The 20,676-nt window shown below is 48.6% G+C and overlaps 1 protein-coding gene and 1 long non-coding RNA gene across 4 annotated transcripts in view; one reads left to right on the top strand and one right to left on the bottom strand.

Moving 5' to 3' along the window:
• Cdh13 (cadherin 13) overlaps positions 1–20,676 on the bottom strand; it is a 962,550-nt gene that overhangs the window by 202,800 nt on the left and 739,074 nt on the right. The gene's annotated exons all lie outside the window — the stretch shown is intronic.
• LOC104858262 lies at positions 7,675–18,388 on the top strand. 2 transcript variants are annotated; one of them, XR_002025170.1, is made up of 3 exons: positions 7,675–8,124; positions 8,978–9,220; positions 15,664–18,388. It is a non-coding gene; the product is annotated as an uncharacterized LOC104858262 (long non-coding RNA). The 2 variants fall into 2 exon arrangements; XR_779085.2 differs by having other exon boundaries at positions 7,676–8,124; positions 15,614–18,388.

Here is a 20,676-nt window from a genome sequence, read left to right as displayed (position 1 = left end):
TATTTGCTTTCCTCTACTTGCTCAACGAACACCAAGGGCCTGCTCTGCAGACACAGTGTCCTGCAGGCCTGTTAGACAAACCAGATGAAATGTTGGTGCCACAGCTGTGGTTTCCACATATTTCACTTTGATTTCAAAGGAGTCATCACATCTGCAAGTCATTTCTGTTACTTAAAACCTCAGAGCTGCCATTCACATGTCTGTACACCCTGAAAACGCCACCTTTTCTCTCACTACCCTCTGTCTCAGCAAAGGAGCCACCTTCTGCTTTGCTGCAAAGGTCAAGCACCTTCGGACATGAGTGACCTTCACTCCCCACTCCCCTCACAAATGCAGACTACACCCCAGTCAATGCTGGGGGTGTCCCGGCCACCTGTCCTGGTCATATTCAGCCCATGGCAGGTGCTGGTGACTTTTCTCTCCTACACAGCCCTAAAGTTGCCCTCTTCTCTGTCTCCGCCATCAGTTTAGTGCTGGTTTCTGTCATCTCTGTGTGGACCAAGGTAAGAGACTCCTAGCTGCTGGTTTTCTTCTCTTCATCTCTCCTGAACTCTCAAACCAGCATGACCACTCCGAAAGGCATCTGAGATGTGTCTTCCTATCACTCAAAACACTTCATCCATTTCCATCAGGACAAGGACAAAATCAGTGAGGCTCAGCCCTGCCCAGCTCTCCAGCCTTAAGTGCTTTAGGCTTTGTGGCCTCAGTGCTCTTTCTCAGGGGCCTCACCCCAGCCTGTCTACTCATGGTGTTTACACTGGCCACAGGCCCTTTGCTTGTGCTCCTCTCTCCCCATCCCACACTTTCTCCCTTCCTGCTCAGAGAGCATCAGCTTACTTATCCTCTTGACTCTCCAAGCGCCCTCCTCAAAGTGGCCACCCATGATGTCTCTGGCCAGGTCATTTCCTCTTCCTAGATCCCCTCCCCATGGTATCTCTGACTCTTCACTGTTTGACTGGTGTTGGTCTCCTCTACCAGACTGTCAGCTCTGTGAGGACAAAACATACTCAGTTTTGCTTATTTTTTTATCCATAGAAATTAGCATAGATTTGGCACTTTGTCCATCCTCAGTAGATGTTCATGGGATGAATTTCTCAATGATTCATCATGCCAAATGCCATGGTGCCACTCCGTCTCTTCCTGGGCATTTCCCCCATGAATCCTTTTCACGGACCACTGTGGAAAGAGGTGGGCAAAGCCAACATGGCTGCTTCTGCGTCCGTGTGTCTGTGCTCAGAGGTGCTCCAGACGCTCCTTCTGTGCCAAGCTCTGTCCTATACCCTCTGGCTCAATCCTCAGAGCACCCAGCAGAAGGACACTGTCTCAGCCCCATTTTACAGATCAGGAAACCGAGGCCTGGCTGTTCAAGAACTTGTCGGGCTGACACAGCCAGCTCAACACGGCACCCTAGAGGCCCGCATAGCATCTTCTGTGGGCTAAGAGCTCAGTAAATGCATACGTATGAAGGAAGGGAGGGAGGGAGGAGCAAGGTGGGTTTGTCATAAGCCGCAGACCCCTGCACACTTCTATCTGCCCACTTTTCCCAGCCCTCACTCCACACTCACAGCATCTGCCCAACTCCTCCCAGAATACACTTTTATGCCTCTATTTGGCCCACCTACAGAGTTGCCATAGCAATTTAAAAACTACCAATCAGACAGCACTCCTTTTCCTGGGTTCTCCAGTAACTTTTGTTCCTGCATGTGCCGGCTGTCTTGCCACCCCAGGGCCTTTGTACCTGCTGTGCCCTCTGCCTGGAGCGGTGTGACCCTCAGCCTCAGTGAATGTGGTGGACTGAATCATGACCCCAATGCTGTCCAGGTCCTAGTCATCCCCGGGACCCTGACGGTCCTTACTAAATCCCATCTGCAGAGTCCTTTTCATCATGTCTGCATTCCACCTGGGTCGCTGCTTCCTCATGTTGGCCCACCTCCTCACACGTGTGCTGTCATGAATCTGTGTGAAGAGGGGGTGAGCTTGATCACATTGACAAACTGTGGGCTTCGAGACGCCGGAGTGTGGCCACTTGTTAGTTAACACATGCTTAAGTAGCCACTTGCATTTACACGTTCCTGGTAGCACCTTTCACGAGAGCCCAAAGGCAGAGACAGCACAAGTGTCCATCAGTGGCTGAAAGGACAGACACAGAATGGCCAGCCTGTGGGACGGAACACGATCACAGACAGGAGGGATGCAGTGCTGACACATTCCAGGACTCGCTTCACAGGCAGTGTGCTCTTCACACGGACTCAGCTGAGAAGGATCCCGTCCTGTGAGATTCTGTTACACCGAACGTCCGGAGTACACAGATCCTTGGGGACAGAAAGTGGACACATGGCTGGGGTGGACTGGGGAGTGAGCGCTCAGCGGGCACGGGGCTGATGAAAACGTAGACAGAGATGCTGTTTGCACAACACTACCAGGGCACACACGTCCCAGAACCGCTCACTTTAAAATGATGGATTTTTATGGCATGTTAATGTCAATTTTTCTTCGATTTTTAAAAAATTGAAAATAAGTACAGTTACTTTAAAAAATTCACACTGTATACAACTCTCAAGACCTCAAAGCTTCCACAGATGAGTGAGCAGTGCGCCCCCCTCAGGTTGGGCTGTCTCCTTTGATGCCATGAATCACCACAGAGGCCCCTAGACACCTGACTTCCTGTCCATGGCTTCCTGCAGCACCCGCCACGGGAGCCCAGGGAGAGGGAGGGGAGGGAGCCCTGCCACCTGGCCTTTGGGGAACGCCCATGGGACAGCTTTGTCCTGGTACCCGTCTTTCTCTGCAGCTGTGGGCTGGGGTTGAGAGTCCCACTGAGTCAAGCTTCCGGAGCTCATTTAAATGTCGTCAAGACCGACATAAAGTGGAATGTCGCATGGACAGGAGATTCCTGGTTTGCCCTTGTCTGAGTCACAACACTGACAGCTGTCACCTGCTGGCTGGCTGACACAAGAGTGCCGAAGGCAGAGTCATGGGTCCTGCTCTCTTCTCCCTGAATGAGAGCTGACCTCAGGCAGACACTAATAGGAGCAGGAAGAGCGTGATAACCAGGCTCTTTCAGCAGTGCCTGAGGCCTTGCATTCAGACCTCCGTGGGTAGCTTCTCCGCAGCACCTGTGCCACCATGGGGCTATGTGAGGAACACTGGGGGCCGCTGCCCAGATGCAGGGAGGCCATGGGCTCTTGCCTGTGACACAGCTGACTTCCTTCTACAAAGTGCTGGCGCCATTCAGGGCCAGCCTCGTTATTCAGGCAGAAGGTCCTCAGATGACCATGAAGTACCCACTGGGTGTTGCAGAGCTGGCACTGGCTTGTGCTGACTTGGGGGACGGGCCGTCCATTTGGGGAGGCAAATGGCCATTTGTTCAGCAGCTGTGACGGAGAACCTGGCACACGCACTGTGCTGAACCAGGGGCTCTGGACACAGCGCTGAAGCCTGACGTGTCCCTCTGAGGAGACAGATGCTCACAGATCCAGTGATATTTTACTGGGGGCTACCACATCCCTGGTTACAGGTGCTGGATGATAGGCCAAAGGTCTCCAGTGTAACGGATGCTTCAGAGCTGAGTTCCAGGGTGCAAGGAGCCTCTTCTAACCCTGGGTGGGGGTGACACCACCACAGTGGTGACTTCTACACCGGATGGGTTTTCTATGGCTAGTGAATTAATGCATGCTTGCTGGCTCTAAACAACACAGATTAATTCTTTAATGGTTTGGGGCCAGAAGTTCACGCTCAGTTCTCAGGGCTGAAGTTCCGATGGCAGCAGGCAGGGCTATGCTCCAGCAGCTCTGCCAGGAGAATCTGCTGCCTGTCTTTCCCCGCTTCTCCGACTGTCCTCATTCCTTGGCTCACAGCTGCATGGCATCACCCCCTTCCTCTTTCGCAGTCAAAGCAGCTCTACCTGGTTTGCATCGTTATGTTTAGAGCCAACCCGGACACTTTCAGGTCACTCTCCCCACCTCCAGCTCCTTAACTCAGCCATGTAAGGCGAAGAACTCATGGGTTCTGGGCAGGAGGATGCCGGCGGCTTTAGGAGGTGTTTCTCAGGTCCCCTCCAGAGTCGTGATCTTCCTTTCACACTGCGCACCTCAAGCTGTGCCAATCCCTCAGGAGAAGTTAAGACTAGAAGGCCAGACAGACTGGTCTTAAGGACTGGTGGAGGCCAGGGGTCCTGTTACATGTGGGCAGGCACAGAGGGCACCTTGGGCTGAAGTTGTGTGTCTGGCACCATGGAGGCAGATGTATTGCTCAGTGGCAGCAGTGGTGACATGTGGCTATTTACCAGATGCAGGCTACGCCAAGGACCTCACCCAACCCACAGCACTCAGCCCTTCCTTGAGAATAATACTCTCAGTCTCCTCGCTTTCTAGGACAGGAATGGGAGGCATAGAGACGGAGGTGACAGAACCTAGCCACGGCCACATGGCTAAGAGACGAAGGAACTGGCATTCAATCCACAGCTCTGTAGGGATCCACAGCTCTGCTCTGCAGGCCTTGGCCTGTCACCTTCCTGGGGTTACTCCCTGCCAGGGGTTCGCTTGCCGGCAGATGTCACTGTAATATGGAGGTGGCAGGTGGCCGACTGGGATGGCCTGGTAAACTCTGGCTGAATAGTCTTAAGACCCTTTGGCTCCTGCAGCTTTGCTATGATCAACTGAGTGGTTTGGGAAAGTTGCTGCCCCTCTGTGGACCTCAGGGGCCAGCTAGAAAATGAGTTAGGTGAATTCTTGCAGGGCTCAAACTCTGCATCCCCGCAGGGTCAGTGATGATAGCGGGGGGAGTAAAAACACCTGCCATGAAGTCACCTGCGGGAGAGGTTGATGCAAAAGGCAAAGTGCTAGGTAGAGGGAGAGGCAGATTGGTAAAACACACCCTAGTGACTGGTCATCAACAAGACGCAGGCCAACTGGGGTCCTGCAGGAGAGTCACGGTGTCGCCAGGAAACAAAGCTCCAGCGGGCTCACTATTCTGATGCTCCGGTTCAGAGGCCGCTGGCTTCAGACACAGCGGGAAATGCTGCCCACATGCTGAAGATGGTGTCTAATATGAAAAGAACGTAAATCCCCGCCCAAGGTCAGCTTGATGGCAACTGAGTGAAATTCTTGCCACGGAGGCCCAGAGAGATTGACTTTACAGCCACTCTGTGTGCTGAGATTTCCCACCCTGTTGCTCAGACTTGCAGGAACAGTGTTTCCCATCTTAAAAATGAACATGAACAGCAGGGAGCTGAACACCGCCAAAATGCTCATTTAAACTATATGAATGTCTTGGCCATCCCAGCAGGAGCAAGTGTGCAGAGCTGGGGAATGGTGGAGGGTGCGGGATGGGGTTCAGAGAAGCCCCTGCCTCTGCACTGTCACTCTAGCAAGGCCACCAGACTCCCCACCCACTTTGAAACTTTCTTTTTTTGGTACTGGGATCAAACTCAGGACCTTGTGCCTACAAGGCAGGTGCAGTGCCACTGAGCTAAATCCTTGGCCTGGAAACAACCTTCTCGATTAGTCTTTTGCTCTCCTCCCTACTTAATGAGGACTGTATTTTTCTAACCTCTTTATAAGTATGATTTTAATGATGTTACTTCATCACATACACAATACTAAATAAGAAATCTGAGCAAAAAGCACTGGCTAGAGTTCTATCATAACACGATCAAATCAATGCTAATTTGTTGACATTTCTTTTCATCTCTGTCTTTGTACTTGGCCATTTCATAGACAATGCTTTCACTTGTAACATTCTTTGATGAGTAATTTTCCTTGTTCTTAATCTCTATTTCTGTTAAAAGAAAACAGTGGTGCACATTGTCTATGCCTTTTACTACCCTTACAGAACTCTATAAAAACACACGCTGGGCCTTTTTATGATTTTCTTTGCAAAACAATGGCATGCACATTGCTCAGGCTGATAACAGATTTTTATCAGTTATTTTTATAAGCCACATGATAATTCATAGAGTGCTTGTAGTGCACTGTAGTATGGTGGACAGTTAATATTTTCCTTTATGTTTTGCACCTATGAGAAATAGTGCCTTGGGCAACATCCTTGTACCCAGGTATTGAGGCTTTAATTTCTTAAGAGGAGCTTTGGAGAAGAAGGATTGCTAGGGTAAAAGGCAATGACTGTGAACAATTTTCGTATGTGTCACCAGTTTGCATACGGCAGTGCTAGGATTCAAATCCAAGGACTTCTGATTCCAGATCTGAACTCCCCATCCCGAATACCAGGTACCACTCTAACCCTGGGGATGCATGACATGGGGTTGAAGCAGCGAGCTGCCTGGATCTGCAGTGTTCACAGGCAGTGGATCCCAGACCTCTGAGAGGCTGAGGAAGGAGGACTGCACGTTTGAGTCCAGCTTGTGCAACTTAGTGACTTACTGAGAACCTGTCTCAAAAAAGAAAAGGGCTTGGGGGTGCACTGAGTGTGAGGGCCCTAGATTTAATTTCTGGTACAGCAAAACCAACCAGCCGACAAACCAACCAAACAAACAAACATAAACCAAAAATATAGGCAGAGGGATCCCAGGGAGGGGCTTGGGCGATCTCCACCTTATCTCCTGATGAGGTTCTCATGTGGCCTCTAGAATGCAGCCTCTATATTAGACAGGGTGGCTGAGCAGTTTCAATGTCACTACCCCATTAAACTAAACGTGACCACCCCCGGGACCTTTCTCAAGGGTACTCCTGATAGTTAAACAGTCACACAGCCAGGATCTGGTAACCACAGTGAATAATAAAGAAAAAGACTTGGAGAAACTTGCACGGAACAGGCTCTGTCTTGACTGCCACTAGTGTTGAACCGGAAATGGATTATGCAGAAATGAAAACAGTAACTCCTTTCCAAGGCTGCGTTTTAAACACTATTCATTGGGATTATATCTCAGCCCCAGGCGGGACATCCAGAGACCGGCGATCTTTTATTTCCAGGAGTCATTTCCTTTGAAACAAGGTATGAGGATGGAAGGTTCACATCAGGGTCCCTGAAAGAGTCAACTGGGGGCTGCTGCTTTCTCAGCACCTGAGAGTGAGCCACGCGAGTGCAGACCCCACCCCACAGCTTACAGAAGGGGAACGTACCCCTGCAGATGGCTCGGCTGCAGCACAGGGAGACGTCTCCCGAAGGAGAGGATGTTAATGGAAAAAAATCTCACGTTTGCACGTTTTTTTAATTCTGCAATTTAAAATCTCTTTCAATATACTTTCCCCCTTCTAAATGTAATTAACCAAAATTCCTCCGTCTTTATGATGGCAAACAGCCAGTTATAGTATTCCTTTTGGAATAGCAGTGGGGGCAGGATTTAGGGTTAAGGGAGAAGGCCTGCATAAAGCTGTTACTAATACGGAGCGTGTTTTGCTATCGCAGTTACGGGTGGATCGTGAAAGGGTCTGTGGGAGGTTTGCATATGTGGCTGGAGCTACATGGGGGTGGAGCATGTGGTGGGACATGGGCGGGGTTCAGGATAACCCTCCGCTGGCCTTCCCAGCCCTCTCTGGGGAAGATTTGTAAGAGTTCCTCTGATTCTAATTTGTTTGTAGTTTCTGGTACTTAAATGGTAATATTAAGGAAGGAGTGAAAAAATACAGACCTGTTCCAGTCTGATGCGGAATCCTGGGATCGCAAAGGTATTTAACTTGGTGAATGCCACTGCCTCCCGAATGGTGACCGTGATGGGAGGGGGAGCTGGAGTTCGCAGGCCACCAAGCCCCGGGCAGGTGTTGTTCCAGAATTTGCTCACCAGGTGCTCGTGGTGACCGATTTTGGGCCTGATTTCCATGTGACAAATGAAGACACAGACTCAAGCTGCCCAGGGCCGGCTGGCCAGGGCTATGGGTGGTGGAGGTTTAAAAACAGCACCAATGTTCCAACTTTTCATTTCTACTTTTTCCGTCTCTGGATTCCTATTCTTCCCACCTACCTGCCTTCTGTGAGGCCATTACTGCCGCGACAATTTCACCACTGTACAATTGGGATAAAGGACGAAGGCGAGACACTAAGTGGAGGAGTTTAAACAACATCTTGGCTCTCGTCTGACCTCCTGACTTTGAGTTCCAGCCCCGCTGTCATCTGATGACTCCACACCCTTGGTCAAATGGCCTGACCTCTCTCGACTTGACCCACAAGGTAGGCATCAAACAGTACCACCTCCCAGGGAAGCTGCGATGATGAAATGAGCCAAAACCTATGATCGTAGGATGTCAGACAAGTGCTGGCTACTGCTGGCTTCTGGTTTGGGGTTGAAGTATCAGGAGAGCAGTAAGTGGGAGTCATGTGCACGAGTGGAGAATAACACTGAGCACATCTTATGCGCTAAGTTCTGAGTACTTCACGTATGTTACTCACAAATCCTCACACTGTCCCGGGAGGTCCAAGATGCTATTATTCCCGGTTGCAGAGGAAGAGGGTAAGACCCTGAGACAGAGCTATGCAGAAAGTGGACTGCAGGGCTGGGATGTGACCCAGGCTGCCTGTCCCCTGAGCTACACCATCACCATCACCTCTACGTCACAGCCAACAGGAGCAGTGGGAGAGATACTCTGATTCCTTTGCTTCTGATGTATCAGCAGCACATTTATCCTCTGGGCTGCAAAACTATTTTTGCCCCAGCATGAGAGCAGGCATCCCTGCAGTGGGAAAACAAAACCATTCCGGAAAACAAAGCTACATGAAACAACAGCAAAACCCCTAACACAATGCTGCCCCTAACAATCCTCCTTCCCCATGGGAGGGAGCAGCTAGACTGGCTGGCTTTAAGGATGGGGGCTTCTGGTTCTGCCTTGAATCTTGCATTGGTTTCGTATTGCTACCCTAACAAAGCACACCAGGCACAGTGGTTTAAATGACATAGTTGGGTTATTTTATAGTACAGGAGGTCAGAAGATAAATTCAGGACTGAGTAAAAAAATCCAAGTGTTGTGAGGACCGAGTTCTTTTCTGGAGGCTCTCAGGGAAAAAATCTATTTTCTTGCCTTCCCAGTTCTGAAAGACGCCCACATTCTTCGGCTGGTGGCCACATCCTCCATCTACAAAGCCTGCAAGGGTGGCAGAGTCCTTTCCAGGCTGTGATCTCAGATTTGCTCACTTCTTCCATCATCACATCCTCTCTCTGACCCACCCAGGGAAGCTTCTTTGATATTAAAGACTCATATGACCACATAGTCTACCTGGTACCCTCCGGTACCCCTGCCAAGTGCCTCTTAGCTCATCTGCAAAGTCCCTGGTAAGTTGCATATTCCTGGGTCCATGGGATTGGGCCACCATATCTTTCGGAGGCTGTGGATGCAGAATTAGAACCATGCCTGCAGTGGCAAGGTTTAGGGGAAGAGCTGTTCTTAAATCAACAAGGGCTCAGTGACAGTGGGTACTGTTTGGAACTAACTCCCTCTCCCGCTAACATCATGGCCCTATCAGTATGACCCAGCACGTACACATAAAGACTCAGGCACCAAGAAGCCTGTTACACATTCCAGCTTCACTGCTTTTCACCTCTGTGTCCTCCAGAAAATTACAGAGTTTCTCTTTGACCTAGTTTTTATATCCTTATCATAAGTGTGGCACCAAAGCGTATTCTGTGGTTCCATTCAGAAGCTTAAATAAGTTAATGTGCATGAAGTGCTGGGTACAAGATACAGAAAGTGCTGCACAAATGGCAGTGACCAGAAAACTGATGGCAGCTGTCTGAAATGAGATTCCAGAATGATCCAAGCCACCATAACTGGTCAAAAATGTGACAGTGTGACCCAAGTCACCAACTGACATCTGCCCTTGGCATTGAGCTGAGGAAGTTGAGAGAGGTTCTTGTACCGAGAAACTTTCCACCAATTCCTCTGGGTCTGCATCAGGCCAGCAACTTCTATACACTTGGGAGAAAACCGGGGCCCTCAAACACCATGTGTCCAGCCTGCGGTGACAGCAGGGATCTGCTGGAGGACGTCCCTGGAGTGCAGCATGCCCATCTCACGGCTGGGTAGGGCTTCCGCCACTCAGCTTACCCTCTGTGATTCCTGGTCTGGTCTGACCCTCGTGGCTTCTGGGCATTAGGCGATAGCCCTCTTTTGAGGAAGCAACTGGGCATTCTGAGGGCTGCAGGCTTTGCCAAGACCTCTTAGCTAGGGAGGGACATTAAGACATCGCACATAACTCTTCAGTCCCCTCACTACACTGGCTGGAAGTCGTGCGTGAACTTTCTGCTTCTTTAACTATAGAGGATGCATAACAATGCAGTCACATCTTAAATCTATTTTTGTATAAATACAAAGTAAATATCTACTCTTCACTGGCCTTGGCATGAATTTATTACCTGTGCATATCATATGCTGATTTATTCTTCTAATAATGCATTATTCATTCTCTTAACTGTGCGTAATGCAAATCCACAAGCTTCTCAGTGAAAACAAATCTATTGGATGGTAAGGTGGTGACAGATATAGCGACATGTCAACTCTCTGGGTGTCTGGTTCGTTACTTTACACCACTGAAACAATATGCTCCTCCTGTGGGTGGACTGCAGAGTGAGTGAGAGGGAGCTATGAGCCGAGGATCTTGGGTTGAAGGTGTCAGTTACCCTGGTGCCTTGGGTGGCCCAGCAGGTTCTCCCCTTGCGTTTGGGCAGAGAAAGCAATGCTCCATGCTAGAGCCCTCACACAGGTTCCAGCTGCCATATCCTCTGGAAAAATGAGACTTCTAGGGGCTTACGTCATGGTACAGTAAGAGTTTGGAATGGGGTTTCCTTCTTTCAATGTCTAGTGGGGACTTGCAGCAACTCAGCAGGGTGCGGAAGCAGGCAGGGTCTGGGATGAGCCCAAGGACACACCACTGAGAGAGAATCTGAGGGGCAGAGAGCCCGGGACAGCTGCCAAAGTGCAGGGCAGTTGACATGGAGAGTCCACCTCTGAATAACGGGGGTCGGGGGCAGATAAAGGCACGACCAGGGGGCTGAGAAGGACTTCCTGAGTACAGATATATGGCAGGCAGTACTGAGGCAGGGAGCATGGTTTGGCAGGGTGAAGGCCACCCGGTAGATTCTGGGTAAGATGTGAGCCTCTGTCTCAGGAAAGTGGAAAGGGCAGGGCATATGGGACAGGGACTGAGCTTGTGCATACAGAGAGGATTCAGCCCTCTAGTTCAAAGTGCGACAGCTCAGCCAAGACAGCCAGCCTTGCTCCTCCATCCTTGCCTCCTTAGCTGGAGGCTGCTAACTGGGCACCTTTGATGAACACGCTGGCACAGAGCTGGGCGCTGGAGCTGCAGGGTGCGCACGGCAGTCACGAGTCCTGTGCTCACGGCACACTGACGGGGAGACACATCAGGTCCTTCTTACTAATTTAGACATGGCTGGGATGGGTGCCCCAGGAAGAAGGAACTATGATGGGCACCCTGCAGATGCGACAGGCAGTGCGGGGGTCGGAGGGGAGTGACATTACAGCCAGGACAGATACCACTTAGCGAAGACAGGAAGGCAGGAAGTTCCAGGCAGAAGAAGCAGCTCTGCTAGCAGCCCGAGTCTCAATGGGACTTTGCAGCTAGCCGGGCTCTCCCTCAGAACAGCCGGGGGTGGGAGTTCTGGGGCTGTGTTTGGAAGTGCTGGGGAAAACCCTTTCGAAGGCCTTGGGGTTGAGGTCTTGGGACCTGCACATGGGGCCAAACAGCCTCCGTGGTGAGCTCTGGAGGAAAGCAGGTCCCCAGGCTGGAATCCAGGCCGGCTGGGCACCATCTGTCAGCCCCTGGACATAGCGAGAGGCCAGGGGCTGTGAACTTAGTGTTGCCGAGCAGCTGGTGAGAAGCGATGATGCCACAGGTGTTTACGACCCAGTGCACTCAGCTGCCTTCCTGCGCTTTTGTATTTCACTTATGGAACAATATACAGCTAGACATTTATTGGCCACAGACCATTTTTGCGCTCCTGTAATTCAAAAATGGTTACATTTTTTAAAGTGAAATATCACCCGCTTCAAGCCTATAACAGAGACCCGGTCTCGTTGGCACCCTCTGAATTATGAAGATTAGAAACTCCACAGATGCATATTGTGCTGTGGAACTTTCTTGCCCAATATGCTTTATTGCATATACTCATCTTAACTTGTGACAGTCCATAACGCGAATTGACATAAGATGGATGTATATACTCAAACAAATAAATAATACACGCCTTTAAAAAATGGCAGGGTGCACTTTGACGTGATCCACTACGATGGCTCCAAGGCAACACTAGGAAGCCTGCCTGCGGGGGTTTTGTTAGGGCATCAAAGCCCAGGCTGGAGTGGACCCCTCCCGAGCCCGGTCCACTGCAGCGAGGGAAGACCAGGTGTGCGGACTGTAATCGGAAATGAGGAGCCCAGCAGCCGGGTGCAGGAATTTGGTGGCTGATGGGCTCTTCCTGCATCAGTCACATGGGGTGCCCTGTTCTCAGAAGATCACTTGAAAAATAACCACACTTTCCAAGTGCACAATATGCCCTTTCATTTAAACTTCAGCAGCCTCACTGAGCATGACTAGCGACCCCACTGTATGGGTGAGGATACTGAAGTCCTAAGAGGGTGAGCTTCTCTCTCAAGGGTACTCAGCTCAAGGCCAGTGGCAGAACCAGCACTAACTGGATCTGTGGAACTCTGGAGCCAGCGCTGTCCCTCATCTGGCCCATGTTTCATGGAAAAACAAACAAGTCTCAGATTATTCATGTTCTTTTCAGTGGGTGGCTGTTGCTGCATATACAATTTAGATTGATTTCTCTAATATCCAGCAGCAGCAGCCAGTGATCACATCAATATTTATAAGACTTTCACACACCTTTACACCTCACGAGGGACTGAGACAATCTTGTCATCCCATGCTCACAGTAGACCACAGGACAAGCTGTGTCTACCCTGCTTGTTATTGTTGGAGTTAGCATTAAGTTGGTGTGGATACAGTGCTAAGGACCTTGCCGAGGACTGCCTGGCTGTCACTCCTAACACTGGCACAAAAATCCCAAGAATTCAGGGATTTTTAAAGATTGTTAGTTTTTCCATTCTCTTTTTGCTGCTTCTTTCTAAACTTCAAAGAGCAAAGGTCTCTTGAAAGACCTCAGGGTCATACAGGATGACTGATTGTAATATAAAGTCTTAAAGCTTTAAGGCTGGAAGGAACCTAAGAAGTTGTGAAATAATCACCGAGAGCCAATACACAAGTCAGTGCATACAGTGATCTAAATTTAATACTGGACAGCAAAATGCCAGTTTCCATCCACAGCGGCCTGGTGGTGACATGGCATTTCTTACTCACACAGCTTCACTAAAGTAAAACAAAGGATGATGTTTTAAAGAGCACTTGAAGTAAGCGTTAGAGGAGGATATTAGATGTGGCAAAATTATGGGAGCACATTTTGAAAACTAAAGTTTGGAAGATGGTCTTTGAAACCTAAGAAGTTTTCCCTGGGAAACCTCCATTTGGTGGCACAGCCCAGGGCTCTGCTTTTGAGAGATTTTTCTGACTTGGATGATGCCTTTAAGCTGGGCAGGTCCCGAGTTGGTCCCTATAGGACCTCAGCACCCTCTGAAAAGCTGGCCAGGCCTCCATCTGGCTCTAACATTGATGGGCTGCATTCGTACAAGTGTGGTACAGACTGAGAAACCATAACCATAATGATAATCAAGTGGAGAGATCATATGTTTCTGCTAAATCGTATGTGAATGAGAACCAGGCTGCAACACCACCCGTAGATATCACTTGGAGTAATAACGAGACTCACATTATTTTTTGCTTAAGCATATTATGTATTAGGTCCCCAAGACTAAGCACAGTGCAAGTACTTTCCCAGGGGCAAACTCTCCAGCCTACTGAAGTACAGAGTTATCCTCCAGTATCTATGGGGAGTGGCTCCCCGACCTCTCAAGAATAACAGAACCTGCAGGTGATCACCTCCCTTACAAATGGCGTAGTATTTGCATGTAATCTATGCATGTCCTCCTCTATACTTTAAATAGTCTCTAGCTTACTCACAATGTCTAAGGTAATGCAAACGCTATGTAAATAGTGGTTATACGGTATTGTTTAGAGAACAGTGTACAAGAATAAAAGTCTGTACCTCTGTTGTTATTATGGTCTGTGTCTAGTTGTCTCTCAAAGCCTCGTGCAGTCTTAGGTGGGGCTTTTTCAGAGGTGGCTGAATCTAGAGTGTGTGATGCTGGGATTAAGAGTATGTGACTACTAAACCAGTACACTGACTGGCTTGGCATCCCTCTAATCCCAGTAGCCTCGGTACAATATAAGGGACAGAAGGAAGCTTGTCTTTCTTCTCCCTTGTCGCTTTTGCTACCATGTGGGCACCATCAACTGTTTCTCCTCTGATGCCACTCTGCCTTGGAGCCAGCTCATTATGGACTGAAACCTCTACAAACTGTGAGCTAAATAAGCCCTTTCACCTTTAACTCAGAGTGTTGGGTATTTTGTCCCAGCGATGAGAGAAAAATAACTAAGGCAATAGTACAGGCACAATTTTTCTCCAGGTGCCTGTGGCTGGTTGAATCTGGGGATGTGGAAGCCAGGGTATAAAGGGCTGGCCGTGTATCAGGATTAAGATACAGAGCATCATATTCCCAGGAGGCTCTCTTAGGTCCTCTCCTAATTGCTATTCCTCTGAGGTAGTCACTCTTCTGACCTCTACCACTGCAAATCAGTTTTGAACTTCATGAAAGTGAAGTCACACCGAATATACTCTGTATACCCGGCTTCCTCTGCTTGACATTGAGCCCAGGGGTGGCACCCATGCTGCATGTGACAGTTCATTCCTTTTCATCACTGCAGACTCAACGTTTTGATCTACTCTGCCAGGGATAGGCATGCATGCTGTTTCCAGTGTGGATCTATTATGAAAACATTGCTGAAAACCTCTGTGTGTGTCTTTGTTGGATATAAACATTCAGCTCTCCTGTGCACACATCAATGGACTGAACTGCTGGGTCACAGGACAGATGAACAACTGGGCTTTAATAGATAATACCAAACACTTAATACCAAAGTGATTTAAAAAACACTCCTGCCAGCAAAATGCATGAGCCCCCATTGTCCCGTCTCTTGGTCAGCACCTGATGTCAGTATTTTAATTCTATTTATACAGGCACTGATACATTTTGAGCTTCTCAGGCTTAAGCCCCAAGGTCCTGAACCTCTCCCCAAACTTCAGATCTTTACTTTCCTACGGCTTGCTGTCTGCTCTCACCTGAATTCTTTTCATACATTTTCTTCAATCTCAACGTAGCCAACAGGGGACTTCACATTTCCTTTCTGAAGTCTCCATCCCTTCCTCTGACCCTGGCTGTAAAAAACTGTCCTCACGCGTTTTTTAATTCCTCTTGTTCTCTTTGCCAAAGGTGAAGGGCTGCATCTCTGCAATGCTGCTTGTACGGGGGCCCTCATTCCCTCCCAGCCCGCAGCCCTAGATGAGCTTCCATTATCTCTTGTCTAGAAAATTTCAGGTTCAACAAAAACGTTCCCTTTCAGATATTTTAGAAATGGCTTTAATTCATTTTTCTGGGCAACTTCTCTGGCTCCTGAGCAAAGCGTCTCAAAACTTTTAAGTGGATTAATCTCTTATTCATGGTTTTATAGTTAAAGTGGCTGATTTTCTCTCTGTTAGCTCACAGAAATTCCACCACATGAGGCATGACATGGAGTTCGTTCTTGCAGAAGCGCTGGCTCTCTCTATGTGTATCCGGACTGTGACTGAAGCCGCTCGCCCCTCTTCAGTAGGCTCTGAGCTGGAGGCTGTCCTGCGTTCACACATTGCAAGTTGCCTCATGAAGCCCCTTGGTTACAACTGGGCTCTGATATCATCCCCGAGAGTCTTCATTTCTGACCATGTTTCTGGAAGTGATCTCATTTGGTAGAAACAAGTCACCTGGCATCTCCCTTCCCACCCCTGCCAGAGACTGCTCCCTCACCTAGCTAAACAACCCCAGGTTTCCAACACATTTCCTCCAAACTCCATTCTCCAGCCCTCCAGATTCTAAGCTGACTAGAAGCTATCACCAAAGAACAATGGTGAAGTTTAGTGTCTCTGACAAATGACTGGCTGCCTGGGATCAACATGTCCCGGCACTGCAGGGTCTGGGGTTCATTTTTTCATCCTCTGGGTTCAGTTTTCTCATCTGTAAAATGGGATAATAACTGTGCCTGTCCAGAGGGTTGTCATGAAAATGAAACGAGAGGAACCATGTGAAGCCCAGTGCTTAGCATTTGGTGAACACACTCTGCACGCTATGGTGATGGCTGCCGAAACAAAGCCTATGGGCAATTTCCCTCATCCACGTCTTACTTGGTCCTGCATCACGTCATTATAGACTCTTGGCAATTCCCTGTCTCCTTCAGACTTTCTGCCCTTTGGATCCATCTTCATGTTTCCCACACAGTTTTCACTGTCTCCCAGGGATGGTCACTTCTTGGTGACTGTCTGTGGGTACCCTCACCTTGCTCATTTGCCATGGGACTGGCTCCAGCCAATGGGAAGCCCTGCTTCAGGCTGAAGTGTCGAACAGCTGGTGCCCATCACCGAAGCAGCAGGGGCCCAGACCATTTTTTGTGCATGGTATGGAGACCCACGTGTCACACATGCTGTTGGTAGAGAGGCCTCTGCCAGCCTGGGTTCCTTAATGGCTACATTGGCAGTGCTCCCCAGACTTACTTGGGCTTCAACTAGAAAGAAACTTTTGTGTTACATCCGCTCCATTTGAGGGTTGACTTGCTGCTGCAGCGTAATCTCACCTAGCCCTGACTAATAAATCACCTTTGCTTTTAGATTGGCAACCTGCTGTTTGCCAAATTATAGCAGGGTTCTGCCATTTGAACCTTTTTTATGTGTACAATTCAGTGACACTGAGAACATTGTAACCATCACACTGTTTCCAGACCTTTTCAGCATCCTGGGTAGAAACACTACGTGGCAATCTGCTATTGACCCTCTTTGGGCCAGCTTACATTCCTGAACTCTCCTGTAAGGACTCCCAGTTTACCCTGCTCTAGAACCCTCTCAGAGTCATCCTTCTGATTGCCCTTTTGTGCTGGAACTGGCTGTGTCCAGTAGAAGATCTGGCCACAACCAACAACCCCGAAGAATCCTTCTGGGATTACCAAGAGATTCCGGGAACTTATGTCATTTCCCCCTTTAGCATTACTGGACTGTTATCCAGGACACCATGACAGAAGACACCTCTAGATGTCTTTTAGTTTCCTAAATATGCCACTAACTTCTCACAGGCATTGGTACCTCCTCTGCAATACTTTTGCTCCCATTACCACCCCTGCAGCCTCCTTGCCTAACAATCTTTGGGTCCTGAAGGATAAGACACTTCCTCCAGAAGCTGTCTGGGGTTTCCCCAGCTCAGAGCCACCTGTTTTACAGTCACTCCAGTGTCCGTCCAAAACCACCATAGGTGACGGACAGAGCATCTGAGACGCTCTGTTATCGTGTTCTCTGCTAAGCACAAACTTCCTGATGACAGAGGTGCAGTTGTCTTGGTCACTCTACTCTCATTTTCAAATATAGTGCCTGGTGACGAACAGGTGCTTAAAAAGGGTCTCCTGATTAATGCTTTTGTAAATATGAGGAAGGACACTTCGGAGAGTGACCTTCCTTGGTACGAGTCAGGGAGCTCTCACAACAAAGTCCCAAACCTGGGGTAGGAGAGGCTTCTCCTGTGAGGCTGTGCACAGCTCACACTGAGAGGAACAGTTCCCTATAAACTGGTCTCTGAGGAGTACAGCTCCAACTCAAAGACACAAAAGAAGTCAGATCCTTGGCTTCTTGATTCTGCCATACATACACACTGGCTTTCTACATGTTGGTTCCATGTTTGTGAGCTAGAACCAAATGAAGTATCTGCAAAGACTGATGGCATGGAAGCTTAGCCCAAGACCTCACAATCGCAGGATGCTCCCTCTCTGAGGGGAAGAGACTCAGCGCTGGATCATTCTGGCTTCTGCTCTGGCTCTTACCAAGAGAAATTTCATACAGTGAAGTCTACTTGGAAGACACTTTCTACCCACACCTCTGAGTCAACAAATGTCAGAAGCTCCCCGAGGGTTCCCCTCGATGGCACGCGCTTTTATGGCAAAGGTAATAACTCATCACATGCTCTTGGACAGGGACTTGGAAAAGCAAAGCTTTTAATAAACCAAAAGGAACAATTTTGGTATTAATTTTCTGGGTTGTAGTAGAAATGAAAACAACTCAACCGATATAAAGAACATGGATAACGAGATAATATTACACCCAAGCATTGGCTTGTGATTTCTTCTTCTGGCTTACCTTTTTCGTTGTACATGTACATGTATACACGCCATCTCTTAGGGCTAACGAGAACGCGAATACATATAAGAAGTTTATGATTTTATTTTATTTCTAAACAAAATGAGTACTTTGCTGGGTTTTTAATTTCTTCATGGAGTTAATTAAATATTGCACCTTTTGGAAAAAGAATGTGTTTTTTTTTCCTGCTTAATAAAAACCCCGGTTCTCCTATTTTGGTAGCATCTCATCTCCATTGTGACACCTAAATACTCTAAGCACTTGAGATATTTCACATTGTTTTAAACTCGAAAACCTTGACAGTTGGGGCAATTTCCTAGTCATTCACCCCAGGGAATCTAACTGGCATCTCCCTAGCTTGTATCAAGGGAAATTACGATGCGGTATAAAGTTTCTCCCCCAGTACAGACTCCCTCCAACTTGTCATCCATGAACGTGCCCATGTGCAGACATTGAAATGAGAAGCCATCCAGCCTGTTTATTTTTGCTCATTAACTCTTCCAGAGTCCATAAAATGACAGTAACTCCCAAGTCAGTGCGGAGAGAGAGCCATGTTTAAACAGGAAAGGCCAAATTTCAGTGTGTGTGTGTGTGTGTGTGTGTGTGTGTGTGTGAAGTCCGGACTTCTGCAGGAGGGAACTAGAACCCAGCAATGGGAAGTGACTGGCCACAGCCCCCTCACCCCGTTGACCCGAGGATACTGGAGATGGAATAGGGGTGCTGGGCAGGCTCTGGATGCACCGCCCCTGCTGTGAGAGCCTTGGAAGGAGATGACTCCTTTCAACAGCATTTCTGAACCTCCACCTCGGGATGCATCAACTTCCCAGGGCTGCCATGGGTAAAGCACCATGCACTGGTCCTCTTAAGACAACAGAAATGGATTCTCCCAGAGTGCTGGAGGCCCGAAGTCCAGAGTCAAGGTGTGGGCAGGGTCGGTTCCTCTGGACACTCGAGGGAGCACCCACCCACCCTGGCTGTTCCCGATTTTTGGTAGCTGCTCATGATTCTTGGCCTTCATCACTCCAATCTCTCCCTCTGTCTTCACCTGGCATGCCCCCTTGTGTCTTCACACCTCTCTCTTTCTTATGAGAATATAGTCATTGCATGTAGAGTCTGCCTAACCCAGCATGATTTCATCTTAACTGACTTCGTCTGCAAAGAGCCCATTTCTAAATCAGGTCACATTCTGAGGCTCCAGAGAGACATGAATTTGGGGCTGAGGACACCATTGAACCTGTACAAAATGCAGAAATGATGTGCACTGCAGAGGGTGGCTATGAGGATGAGGTGCATGTGAGTGGATGTTAACACAAGGGCAGCACCTGTCATGTTGTTAAAACACAATGAACCCCGGCCACGTTAGTAACTGACTCTTGCCCAAGTCGTGTTCCTACAGAGCATGTGAGATATTTTCACTCCACTGTCAATTCTTTCATTTTTCTTTAACCTTTGAGACAATCCCTATTTAGAAAAACGAGACAAGTTTTGGCCAAAAACATTCCCTTAGCTCTTTTGCTTTTCACTTCCCTGTAATTTTTGTCTGTGTCTTTAGCCCCTACCTGGAGTGTGGAGAGGGACTGGTGGAAAAGGATGTGTGGGACTTGGCAGAAGGTGCCCTTTACAGAGGGGTTTGCACCTTTTGGAGAAGTTTTCCAGGAACACAGTGCCACTGATACAGGGATCTGTTACAGGAGTCCTGGCCTTTCTAAGCGAGGAGAATTTCCGGTCCTAGGCTGCCATTCTTCCGGTATGGCACTGCGTAGACAGGGTCCAAGTCAGAGACCGTGTGACCAGGGTCACATTCAGACCTGACCATTTTGCTCCAGGTTTTGCAGCATGGAAAACAAATTAATCCAACTCAACCTATTGTGTTTCCAAATCCACTTCCTCACAATCCTGGCAGGGATTACAAGCTCATAGATAATTCTTGAATTATTTACTAGCATAATCCCTGGGCTTACTATATGGTTCAGTCCATGCTTTTCTTTCATCCTCTATTTTTGCTTAATTTGTGAAATATTTTATGGATATAGTTGGTGGCTTAGGATCAGGGATGCAAAATCTTCTGGGACTGATCAGAGGTTCTCAGATTTTAGTGCAGACTTCTCTTGGGGCTTCATTGAAACACAGACAAAGGTCCCTACCACAAGGTTCTGAGGTAGGAGGTCTGGGCAGGCCTGAGAATTAGCTTTCTATCAGGTCCTCAGGTAATGCAATTGCTTCTGGCCACCCTGGAGAACCACTGCTGGGATCAATGTCCCCTGGAAGGTCCATGTGGAACATATTCCTGCCCAGAAGAACTTCCTGGGTTTTTTTTTAAAGGAGGTCCAGTGCTTTCAGCTGACATTTACTTATGGTACCAAGTGCTGAGACCACTCATCAGGCACTAGGCCCAT

This window comes from Fukomys damarensis, unplaced genomic scaffold (assembly GCF_012274545.1).
Source record: "Fukomys damarensis isolate Sample0158 unplaced genomic scaffold, DMR_v1.0_HiC HiC_scaffold_32, whole genome shotgun sequence".
NCBI classification, from domain to species: domain Eukaryota; kingdom Metazoa; phylum Chordata; class Mammalia; order Rodentia; family Bathyergidae; genus Fukomys; species Fukomys damarensis.
The sequence above is the reverse complement of the archived record's forward strand: the minus strand, read 5'-3'. Positions and strand labels throughout refer to the sequence as shown.